The sequence below is a fragment of the Rhinoderma darwinii genome, chromosome 6 (assembly GCF_050947455.1).
Source record: "Rhinoderma darwinii isolate aRhiDar2 chromosome 6, aRhiDar2.hap1, whole genome shotgun sequence".
Taxonomy (NCBI): domain Eukaryota; kingdom Metazoa; phylum Chordata; class Amphibia; order Anura; family Rhinodermatidae; genus Rhinoderma; species Rhinoderma darwinii.
In genome coordinates this window covers 112,261,592-112,273,893 of record NC_134692.1, presented here as the reverse complement: position 1 = coordinate 112,273,893, position 12,302 = coordinate 112,261,592, and positions in this window count along the sequence as shown.

Below are 12,302 nucleotides of genomic sequence, written 5' to 3'. Positions count from 1 at the left end.
GCATTAAAGTATATTCAGGTAGTAAACAACTCTCTCCTACACTAGAGATCCATATGTATTTCCATGTGAGGGCACACCATGGACTGTCTTCCATCTATACAGGGATTAAAATACGTTGTGTACGTTGATTGACACTTTGTCCCTTGATGTCTCCTTAGACTTTTGGAGGTGTGGGGGTTTTTCGTGTTCCTTCCGGGGTTAGTGGGGACTTGAGACTTTGTTGCCCCTTTGGGTATGAGCCCCCTCCCTGCTGTCCCGGGAAGGCACAATGAACTCCACCCATATTTTTCTGTCATAAAATTGAGAATTTACTCATATAATGGAACTATATTTATGGGTTATTTGCAAAAAAAACGGGCTTGAATATCTTGACTAAATAAAAATGTAATAAACAAAAATGTAATATTTAAAAGCTCTTCGTATCTATGTCTCTCTATGTAAAAATATGGAAAGAAAAGTTTTTCTTTTTCTCTTTTTTCTTTTATTAAAAGGAAAAATATTTGTATTTAATATTTCAAAAAATATGTGAAATATGAAATGTATAACTTGGGTAATATTATTTAACTTCATTTAGGCAGGAAGTAATTTTCTTCAAAACCCGAGTTTCACATATATATTAGCGTATGAGGGACACTACTGATTATGCACGATCTATATAGGGATTAAAATGTTCATTAATATCGAACTAATTGATTGTCAGTTTTTTCCTTAACATATATTTTTTGATGTAGAAAGAAAATTATTGTTGTCACTTCATTGAAGGAATATGAGGGTAATCTTGCAATAGCATAGATCTTCGGTACGGGATATTTCATTCCCAACTATGGAACCAATGAAAGCACGTTGGACCCTATAAATGCACTGAATCTGGCTGGACTTGCTAAGACAGCTCTGAGGAAATCCCGATAAGGGATGAAACGCGTCAGCTGACCTAATCAAGCAAGGCGGGTAGTGACGTCGAGACTCTGCCTTGTGAATCCCTGGCCGTGTTGGGAACATCGCACGAAAAAGGATACTATATGGATACTATATGGTTTGGAAAATCACCTTCTTGAAAGTGTGGGCCCCTCTTTCTTTTGGATCTAATACCTCTACATGTTTCTGTGGAGCAACCTTGCATGTCGGAGACGTAATAAAGCCTATATTGAAGAACTTAATCCTAAAGGCTTGAAGGAAGGTATGAGCTTATGGGCGGAATCTCACCTGAATACCACCTGGTGAGAGGCATTGGAGCTTCAAATTGTGCCTGCTGCTCTTCCACGTCTCTTTGCGCATGTTTAAAGGTAAAAGCCGTATAAAATCATTAAGAACGGAGCTCTCTGTGATAATTATAAGGATCGGGAGGAATATATTTTGACCGGAATGGTCTAAGAAATAGACTGTCTATTACCCCTGATCCCTGAGGCAAGATTGATCCTTGAAAGGGAGGAATGAGAGCCACACACAAATAAAAAATACAATCCCCTTACTGAATGACAGCTTTATTTTTTATAGGGGTATGCTTCTTTCATATATGGGAAGGCCTTCCTCATAAATCTACTACACGCTCTTTTGACAAGAATTGCTGTCATTTTTGGAGGAAATACACATAAGTATGTGCAAGGGAAAAAAAAACGCAGGTGTGAATTCAACCTAGCGATTTTTCTTGGATCTATTTTCTTGCTATTTACCCCGATTTGTGGGGAAAACAAGGTGTACATCTATGCTTCCTACTTATCAGTATATTTTGTATCTGTATGTAACCTTTTCCTGGCCAGGAGACAAAAATGTTTTAATTTGTGTGAATACATTTATATTTTCTAAATAATTGGAGTTTTAATAATTAAATAAATTTTCATAATTTTTCAATGACCCAAGAGTGCCTGGTTATATTTCTGATATAGTTTTTCTTTTTTGTTTTACATATATATCTTTCAGAATTGGCACCGTGTGATATTGATATCGCATTTATTGTTGGGTTTTCTATTGGGTATGGTTTTCTAAACCTAATCTTGTTTTATATAAGATTTGAGCTAAACACAAGAAATGGTTATAAACCATACCCAGTAGAGATCTCAAAATATGCAATCAATATAAAGCACCGTGCAGTTTCGGAAGACAATAATTCAAAAAGAAAAAAGAAAAAAGAAAAGAATATTTTCCAAAACAAACCAGGCACTCTTTGGGATAAGAATAATTTTGTATACATTTTATTAAATTCTATATAAAAAATATATTATAAAGATTTTTTTATCTATCTATATATATATATATATATATATATATATATATATATATATATATATATATCTTTCCTCTTCTTTCCATAATGAAAGACATTTTTTTGGGAAAAGGAAAAGGTTTGAATAAACACATTTTTTTCAAACCAGATGTACACAATTTAAAAATGTCTCCTGGCCAGGATACCAACACATACGTTTATATCAATATTTACATAAGATAAGATTTGACTTGGTTTTATTTAAGAGAGTCATTTATACTGACCTATTATTTATAATAAAATGAGCCACTTACCTGAGAACACATTAATATTAATGTTCCCTGTTTCAGACCTTGATATCCCCATATAAAGTTGTAGGTCAGTGAAGTAACACTGTATGTTAGAGCAGATGTAACGCTTTTCAGATAATTTTGTTACTACTGTTGCAATCTGCCAGCAAGGCCTAATCTGCTGTCACCCTCACCTATTGCTGGCCTTTCTGGAATGTCATCCCAGTCCTCCTACCTGTACTCGGCACAAACTTATGCAGGAGTGTTCGCCGGCAGTGCCGCCAGAAGCCACTGCTAGTGTCTTGTTTGAGCAGAATTTGAGAGCTCAATTTCAGCTCTCCGCTATAAGTTCAACCTAGCGTCATTCCCCGCTGCTTTCTCAGAATGGTCAAAGGGAGTGACGACTGAACAGCTACTATTTTTACCTCCAAGACTTTTGGGATATGGAGAATTACAGGAAGGATATCTAGATGTTTTTTTGGCAAATGTGAGATAAGTCTTTGTGTTCTTTTTGGCAAGCAGTGTTTTGTGTTTGGCAACTCTCATATGAGTGTAATTTTTGCCCAGTGTCTCTTTTTTTCTGTGGAATTGTGTACATTGACCATTACCGAGGCCTGCAGTACTTTAGATGTTCGTCTTTTGTGATCCCCTGGATGAATGAATGGGCTCATGGTGAAATTTTGGTAGGCCGGCACCTCCTGGGAAGGCACACCACTGTCCCAAGTTCAATCATTTGTGGATAATGGCTCTCACTGTGGTTTGCTGGAGTTCAAAAGCCTTAGCAATTGCTTTGTAACCCTTTCCCGACTGGTAGATTCCAATGACTTTGTTTGGGATCTTAATTTAAATCTGTTTAATCCCTTAATGACACTGCCAATTTTGGCCTTCAGGACAGAACAATTTTTTTAGATTTCCCTCTTTGCGTCCCGACGCTCATAACTCTTTTATTTTTTGTACGATGTAGTTGTATGAGACTTTGTTTTTTTGCGGGACAAGTTGTACTTTATATAGGTACCATTTTTTGGTACAAATACATTATAGTTTAATTTCTATACATTTTTATTTTGGCGAAAATGCAAAAAAAAAGCAGTTTCGCTGCAGTTTTAATATTTATTTTTTTACACCATAGACCGATCATCATAAATAATGTTATACATTTGTTGTACAGGTTGTTATGGTCGTGGCGATACAAAATATGTCTATATTATTTCATGCTTATATTTTAAAAAGTTTATTTATTATTAAAAAAATGTGTGTTTCTGTGTATTTTTTTTACTTTTTATTTATTTATTTATGATAAAAAATGTTTACATTCATTTAACTTTTTTTTAAAATCCCATAAAGGGATTTATCATTTAGATTTTTATTTTGTAACTGTAATCTACTGGCATAGATCTATATGCTAGTACATTAGCCTGTGTACTGATTGTAAACAGGCAGTTGTTAGGGCATAGCTCAGTATGCCCTAACAACAGGAAATATGTTCAGACAGCCTGTCTGGCCATACGAGTTATGGGCTTTGATCGCGTCACAGTTATTTTCTGTGACGCGATCAAAGTGCAGCCCCCCCTCCTTGAACGCCGCGATCAGCTTTCATCGCGGCGTTCAAAGGTTTAACGGTCGAGAGAAGATGTTTCTCTCCTCTCCGCTGTCAGAGATGGGCCGTGGCTGTGTATTACAGCCGTTGCCCCGCTCTCGATCACGCGCACAGACGGCTGTCACACAGGACGAGAATGCTCGTCCTAATGCGTGAAGTACTCGTCCTATGTCGGCAACCAGTTAAGACTTTTTAGCCTGCTTCACAGTGCCAGACAGGTTGTATTGAAGTGATGTGTGTAGCGTCCATGGCCGTGGGCCGTCGGGTTTACTTACCTCCCGACGCCCGCAGCCATGGATCCGTGAGCGCTGGTCCCCGTCTCCTTCATAGGAGACGTCAGCGCTCACTTCCGCTCCGGTCCGCTGTGTCCCGTAGGGTGATGAAAACAATCGTCATCAACTCACATGATTTCCTGGACTATAAGAGGGCCCCTGCCCTTCTGATCCTTGCCTGAGCGTTGTTAGTTTATCCCAAGTCTGTCTTGCAAATGGTCCCTTAGTGTTTCCCATTCCAGTTGAAACCCATGCCGTTACCTGTTCCTGTATCCAGTGCTGTGTTCTTGTTCCTGTGCCTACTAGTGTTGGAGTCGTGTCTGCTGCACCTGCTGTCGTTTGCCACATCCAGTATCATCTTCCACGTCCTGAGTGATTTGCCACGTCTGGCGCAAACTGCGGCACCTGCTGTCACCCTCCACGTCTGGCGGCACCTGCTGTCATCCTCCACGTCTGGCGGCACCTGCTGCACCCACCACCATCCATGCCAGAGCTGCGGCCACTGTCAGGACTACCCAGGTACTCTACTGCGGGACTTTGTATTTCTAGGGTGCTCTCTTGTTTGGCCAGCTGCCTCCCTGCTACGGCGGTGCGGCCTAGTGGGTCCACATACCCACCAACCGTGACAATGTGTAGATTCAACACGTCCGGCAGTAATCATGCCTGGTTGGAGCCAGTGCAATTGAACCCAATTTTCAATTAAATTTAGTTTAATAGTTGATTGAGTAGCTGAGAGGGCAATTAGGTCCAGGTAGAACTGACCAGAATTGTTCCTTCAATAAATTATTTAGGGTGTATTCACACAGTGTGGTATTACTGCGTTCTGCCGCATGGCCTAAAAACGCACACGTATTCACCGTAATTTGCCGCGATTTTACTACTAACTGCAAAACCGTGGCAAATCATCAACCGCGCTGCAAAAATTGCAGCAAAACTGCACCGTGTGAAAACTATGTCTAATATTTAAAGTAGTTTGTTCTGAAATATTCAAGTGTGACAGATATGCAAAAACAGAAGAAATTGGGAAAAGATCAATTACTTACCGGTAATCGGCTTTTCATGAACCTATGACAGCACCCCTGGAGACATCCCGTTCACTGGGCAGGAAGCCCAATATACAAAAAAAAAAAGGACACACCTCTCCAAACACCCAGTCTTTAGGAGGATTCCGGTTTGACAATTGTCCTCATTATGAGAACTATATATGCTACAAGAATAGGGAGGGTAACAGAGGGGTGTGGTCATAGGTTCATGAAAAACTGATTACCGGTAAGTAATCAATCTTTTACCCTTTCACCTATGACAGCACCCCTGGAAATGTACAATAGAAGTCAATATTTAGGGTGGGACCACAGCTTGTAGTGCCTTCCTACCAAAGGCCAAGTCAGAGGCTGTATGCAGCTGTAATCGGTAATGCTTAAGGTCAAGACATTAAGCACCTCTCTGCCCGATCAGCTGCCCTCTCAAACTCTGCTAGAAGGGCTATCTGGCTAAAATCCTTTAAAATCTTTTGGGACAAAAGGAATCCGATGATTTTCCTTGTGTAGGAAATAACTTTTTTCTATCATATGCTTTCTCTAATACTTCATCTAGCGGGGGCCCAATTAGAAAATCTCCAGGAGCAGGGAATTGCACATAGTTTCCTTTTTGATCCACTGTCCCCCTTGCAGGATTTTAGCCCTTCTAGCAGAGTTTGAGAGGGCAGCTGATCGGGCTGAGAGGCGCACAATGTCCTGACGTTGGCCAAAAAATCTGTTGCCTTAGATAATGCTGGAAGGGAGGAGAGGATCTGATCCCTGGGAGTCTTGTCTCTAATGTGAAGCTCTAATTGTGCTAGCTTAATTTTGGAGACCTGGCCACACAAGTGGCTGCAATGCCTAGCTTAAAAGTCCCTGTAGAAGCTTCCCAGGTTCTTTTAAGGTAATAATCTGCCTTGCTATCCATACGATCAGATAAAGAACCTAGATCCTCAAAGGGAAGAGCACTCTTCCTAGAGATTTTTTCCACTGGAGCGTCAAGTCTAGGGGTATTATCTTAATCGCTGCAGTCCTCTTCTTCAAATGGATATTTCCTTTTTAGAAATACCAAACCTTCCTATCTGGGTTTTTCCATTCCCTTTTGAGGAGACTGGTTACATTCTAATGGATAGGAAAGCTTCTCTGCTTTCTGGGTCCTAAGCCTTCGAACATAATGTCCTGTACAGAACGGGGTACTCAATTTTCATCGTTGCTCTCAGTGTTTTAAAGGAGCTGATCTATATCTTCTGCTAGGAACAGATTTTATTTATTTTTTTCCCCCTCCATCCTCATCAGAGGCACTATCTGAAGAAATCAGCTCTCCTTTTTCTTCTAACTGAAAGTCCTCTTCAGCAGAAGAATCAGATAAAATTCATCCGACTGGAAGTGGATGGTCGATCCTTCTTTTTTCTTAAGGACTTAAGGGAATTTTTAACTTCTGCCCTTACAAGGTCCTTAATATTTGATGTCAGACTTGTAGACTCCACAATGATTATCTTGTCTAAGCAAATCTGGCAATTTTTTTCTTCAAACTGCACACTATTTGGAACGGTTTTTTAAATTTCTTTCTGGGACCCTCCCTGGCCCAAAACATATGTACACGAGAAGGGAACATTATTAGCAGGAAAGAGGATTTTTTTTATTTTTTTTACCCTATGTAAGTCCTGCCACCTCTTAAAAGTACCGTACTGGAGAATCTTGTGGCATCCGAGTGGTCCATGCATCCTGCGGCTTCTCCTGGTGTTTCCATTGTGGAAAGAGATGCTGGAGACTGACTCCATGTTATTTAGGCCTAAATAGGCCTTGGACTAGCTGATGAGGCCCCCGGCTTCGGACACTGTGAAGCCCCTACTCCCAGTTAGGGCCGCCGGAACCACCACTTCCTGGGACGTGGTAACATCACCCGCCGCAACCAGCAGTCTGGCAAGAATGCACCAGAAGCTGCCACGCCGGGACATGCGTACCAGCTCTCTAGGGAGCGGAGTATGGCCCAGGCAGAATCGATTCCCCTCCAGAGGAAGGTCTCACGCCGTGGGACATGAACCACTTCCAAGGAGGGAAGTGATGGACCGGGATAGGAGGGAGTACCTACCGCAGGCTTAAGGTTGCTCCCTCCAGAGCACCCCTAGGGAGGGAAGGTAAGAACCTGCTAGGGGTGTCTGCAATCCAGGGAGAAGTGCTTTTCCAACAGAGCAATCCCATCCAGAGGACAGAAAACCTGACTGGGTGGGTGAAGGTGTCTTTTTTTTTTTTTAATTAAGATCATTAGCCTTCCTGTACAGCGAATGGGATGTCTCTCCATGGGTACTGTCATAGGTGAAAGGGTAAAAGTTTTACACAGCTATAACATATACACATATACCTATATTATATATATATATATATATATATATATATATACACACACACACACAAAAGGACACTATTCAAAACATTTCAAGTTTTTTTAATGGCGTATAATGAGTTAAAGAAAAGCACTTATGAATCACTTTATCTGGTACAGAATTCACCCATTAACATGAAAAGCAGCCAACCACCCACTACTAATCCAACATCCAGGAATGATTAGTGTTGCCTTCATAACTGATAGCCTCTTCACAACGGTCAAGGGGAATGTACATGTGGCACACTGAACCTCAGTCTTGTTTCAAGTGAGTCAACCATTAATGTCAATGAGTCAAGACAACTAGACATCACGCAATGCTGTCTGGTGGCTTCTTGCCGAAAGTACTGAAGGAATTAATATGGATCTACCATGGTATGAAATACAATAAACCTAAAACTAAATTGGCAGCTTTCATGTTTGTTTAAACAGATGTGTTTTCAGGGAGCATTTCTAGGCTATTTGAGTCTCGAATATAATGAAATTCCGAACATGAATTCTGATGGACACCACTATGAAGAAACAAATGTTGTGCAGTGCTAGCTTTCAGCTAGAGCCAGATGGGTGACTTTTTCAACAAAACTAAGAACTAATAATTTACTATTATTTGCAATGAACATAACCTATACAAGTCTAAGCGTCTAAGACAGTCTGCTATATCTTTATCTAGGACTAAATGCCCAACTGTGGAAAAACTGGATTTGATGCTCTTGCATAGCAAAAGTACATCTTGTTTTAGGTCCACTGGCAATGAACTGCATCATCTCCTTCAATGTACAACAGTCACAAGTAGGACCATCCAAAGTTGTGTTTGATCAAGTAGTTGGAATGCTCTAGGGAGGGATTTACTTGAGATGCACGTGTATTCTGTTTTTTTCAACTGTATTCGATTTGGTCATGTATCATTGGAGAGAAGTGTTTATTTTAGGCCAGGTTCTCACACATTTACATGAGAGAAAATTGTGTTTTGAAAAAAAGGTTGGCAAAATGTGGCTTGTTCAACTAGAAAAAAATGCCTTGGACTTAATCCTACCATAAAAAAAAATATGCAGGTTAATAAAAAAAAGTTTGGGAAATTAACTATGAGAACTAGGGGCATCATTTGCATGTTCACCCAAAAAGTTTCCATCTTCATTATAGGCAGGGGTTCTTGGAGTGGTTTTGCTGTGGAACACGATACAACAGTGCCATAGTTCGCAAGGAGGCATGGCGATAATTTGATTGAGGGAATTTACAGGGCCGTCCGCATGAAGGAATCCCACTCTCATAAGGCAAGATTGGCAACAATCACTAGAGGTATTGTTCTGCCTTTCTCGGGACTAGACCAAATAGCGAGAAATTTAAATTGATATACATTGGTCCACTGGACATTCAGCCTATGTAACTTTGACTTTTAGTTGAATTTGTTTTTAAGAAATGGTTAAAAAATAGAAATTGGCAAAAAAGTGTGAGAAGGCTTTGCCTTTCTCCCCTCTCTGAAATAAATATATATATATATATATATATATATATATATATAAGCCACACTTGTGTGAGCTTGGCCAAGCTCACCTGTACATACTTTACATCCTCTAGATTATACAAAAATCATACTTTCATGCATTTCTTCTATGCCTCTGATAATTCTTACAAAAAATAAATATTATAAAATTATAAATAAGCACTAATACATGCTCATACAATTTTTTTGTAAATTCAATTATATACACACACACACACACACACACTATACGTACAAAGTATTGAGACACCTACACATTACACCTACAGGAGCTTTTAGAACATCCCATTGTAATTCCATAGCCATTAATATGGAGTTGGTGCCCCCTTTGCAGCTAGAACAGCTTCTTGGAAGGCTTTCTACAAGATTTTGGAGTGTGTGGGGGGAATTTTTGCCCATTTATCCAAAAGAGAAATTGTTAAGGTCAGACACTGATGTTGCACGATAGGGTTGCACTCACAATCTCCATCCTAGTTCATCCCAATGGTGTTCGATGGGGTTAAGATCAGGGCTCTGTGTGGGACAGCAAAGTTCTTCCAAACCAAACTCCCCCAACCATGCCTTTATAGACCTTTCTGTTCCAGCATGACTGTGCCCCAGAGCACCAAGAAAGGGCCTTTCTCAAACGGCTCCCACAAAGTTGGTAGCTACAATTATGAAAAGTCTTTTAATGCTGAAGCATTAAGATTTCCTTTCATTGGAAAGAAGGGGCCTAGGCCAACCCCTGAAAAAACAACCCTATAGCATTGTCTCTCCTCCACCAAACTTTACAGTTGGCACAATGAAGTCAGGCAGGTAACTTTCTCCTGGCATTTGCCAAACCTAGACTTTTCCAACAGACTGCCAGGTAGAGAAGCGGGATTCATCACTCCAGTTTCCACTGCTCCAGAGTCCAGCTGCAGCGTGCTTTACACCATTCCTTCCGATGCTTGGCACTATGCTGCTCGGCCATATAAACCCATGCCATCACGCTCCCGACACACAGTTTTGTGTTGATAATGCCAGAAGAGATTTGGAACTCTACAGTAAGGGTATGTGCACACGACCAATTTTCAGGTGTAATGGAGGGGTTTTACGCCTCGAATTACGCCTGAAAAGACGGCTCCAATACGTCGGCAAACATCTGCCCATTGCTTGCAATGGGTCTTACGATGTTCTGTGCAGACGAGCTGTCATTTTACGAGTCGCTGTCAAAAAACGACACGTAAAATTACTGCCGCGTCAAAGACGTGCAGGACACGTAATTGGAGCAGTGTTTCATTGACTCCAATGAAGAACAGCTCCAATTACGTCCGTAAAAGACGCAAGAAACACGAAAAACAATTACGTCTGAAATTCAGGACCGGTTTTCTCCTGAAACCAGCTTCGTAATTTCAGAAGTAATTGGCGTTGTCGTGTGCACATACCCTTAGAGTCAGCAGAGCGTTGGCGAGTTTTATGCACTATGCATCGGAGAACTCGGTAACTATGTTATCTGCCACTTTCTGGCCGAGTTGCTGTGGTTCCTAAACTCTTCCACTTTACAATAATAACACAGTTGAAAGTGGAATTTCTAGGAGGGAAGAAATTTCATGAACTGACTTTTTGCAACAGTGGCATCCTATTACAGTACCACGCTCAAATTTAGAGAGCTCTTCAGAACGACCCATTGTTTCACTAATGTTTTATAAAGACAGATGACATAACTAGGTTATTTTATACACCTATACCACCAATTTGTACACATGCAGCACTAATGGACTAGCTCTATAAATATTTTTTATATTGGTAACTACCCTCCCTTGTTCTTTATAAAGGTTTCTAGACATGCAGTCATCATCAGTATTGGTTGTCTGGTTACATAAGGACCGTGTGGGAAGACACAGAAAAGAAAATGGACTGGGATCCATATATATATATATTTCTTCCTCCCATGTCATAATTCTGTGTGGCTTGGTGTGTCTTGGCGGCACGGTGTTAGGTTTAATGCAGATTTTGTATACACATTGACTAGATCGGGCACCTGTGACCGTGTGCATGCGGTTTCTGCATGTGCACACCTGCATTAATTTTGGTTATGTGCGTTTTCTATATATGTTCGTGTCAGTGCAGATTCAATGTAATATTGATGGTTACACATGTTCTCTCTGTTTCTTGGACGTACATGTTGCATTTTTTGATATACATGTACTTTATATATAAACACATTAATAAGTGAATTCACATTACATAATGTTACTATGTTTTATTATTATTTTTATTTATTGTCTTAGTCTCTTTTTTTCACTTTGGTTTTCTGTCCAATTCACATCACACATCGGTCCCTAATTTTATTTTTCACATTGGACCGACTTATTTATCATTTTTTATCACAATGTTACATCAATGCGTTTCTCTATATATTCTTTGCTACCATCTACCAATAATACACCATATTATATCTCCAGCTGTTCTAACACACACCCATATACATAGATTGTGACGTCTGTCAAAACATATACTGCATTTCTAAGTACATATGTGGGTCTCATGAGAGGGATCGTGCGCTGGGGGGTGGGGAGTGGCTTACGCACCCTTCGGCCGCTGTCAGACATCGCCGACTCACATACTCTGATGGCGCGGTTCCGGAAGTGGGGCGGCAGCCATCTTTGTACCCCCGGCTTGTCGCCGATTACCCCTCTTTTGTCAGCCCCATATGATTAGATTACATTTCAGCTTACCTAATATATATATATATATATATATATATATATATATATATATATATATATATATATATATATATATATATATATATATATATATATGAAAGGGTCCTGCTGGGAAGAAGCCACCCCCGGACGGAAGGCATCTGCCGAAACACGCGTGGGGTCTGGCGTCTCCTCTAGGTGGGAGTATGAACCTGGGTATGTACCTGTATTCATCTAGACATTTGGTCAAATTTTTTTAGGGCTGGTTGCATCTCTTGTTTCAAAGCCTGGTTTACTTGCTGCTCGTGTCCTGCATGCATGCTACATTTATACACATAATAAATGGCGTTCTATATATAGTAAAGCACTTTATA